This window comes from Lupinus angustifolius, chromosome LG11, assembly GCF_001865875.1.
Source record: "Lupinus angustifolius cultivar Tanjil chromosome LG11, LupAngTanjil_v1.0, whole genome shotgun sequence".
Taxonomy (NCBI): Eukaryota; Viridiplantae; Streptophyta; class Magnoliopsida; order Fabales; family Fabaceae; genus Lupinus; species Lupinus angustifolius.
The window spans coordinates 6,599,901-6,600,213 of record NC_032019.1 but is presented as its reverse complement, the minus strand read 5'-3'; positions in this window follow the sequence as shown (position 1 = coordinate 6,600,213).

Genomic DNA, 313 nt, shown 5'->3' with positions numbered 1-313 from the left:
CATCCTATCCTTATCCTCATCCTCATCCTATCCTCGTCCGCATCCTATCCTCGTCCGCATCCTAATCCTAACCACATCCTATCCTCATCCTCATCCTCATCTTATCCACTTCCTCATCTTCATCCTCATGCTCGTCCTTATCCTATCCTCATCCTCATCCTCTTCCTCATCCTCATCCTATCCTCATCCTCATTCTCGTCGTCATCCTATCCTCATCCTCCTCCACATCCTATCTTCATCCTCATTCTCATCTTCTCCTATCCTGATCCCCATCCTCATCCTCATCCTCATCCTATCCTCATCCTCATTCTCG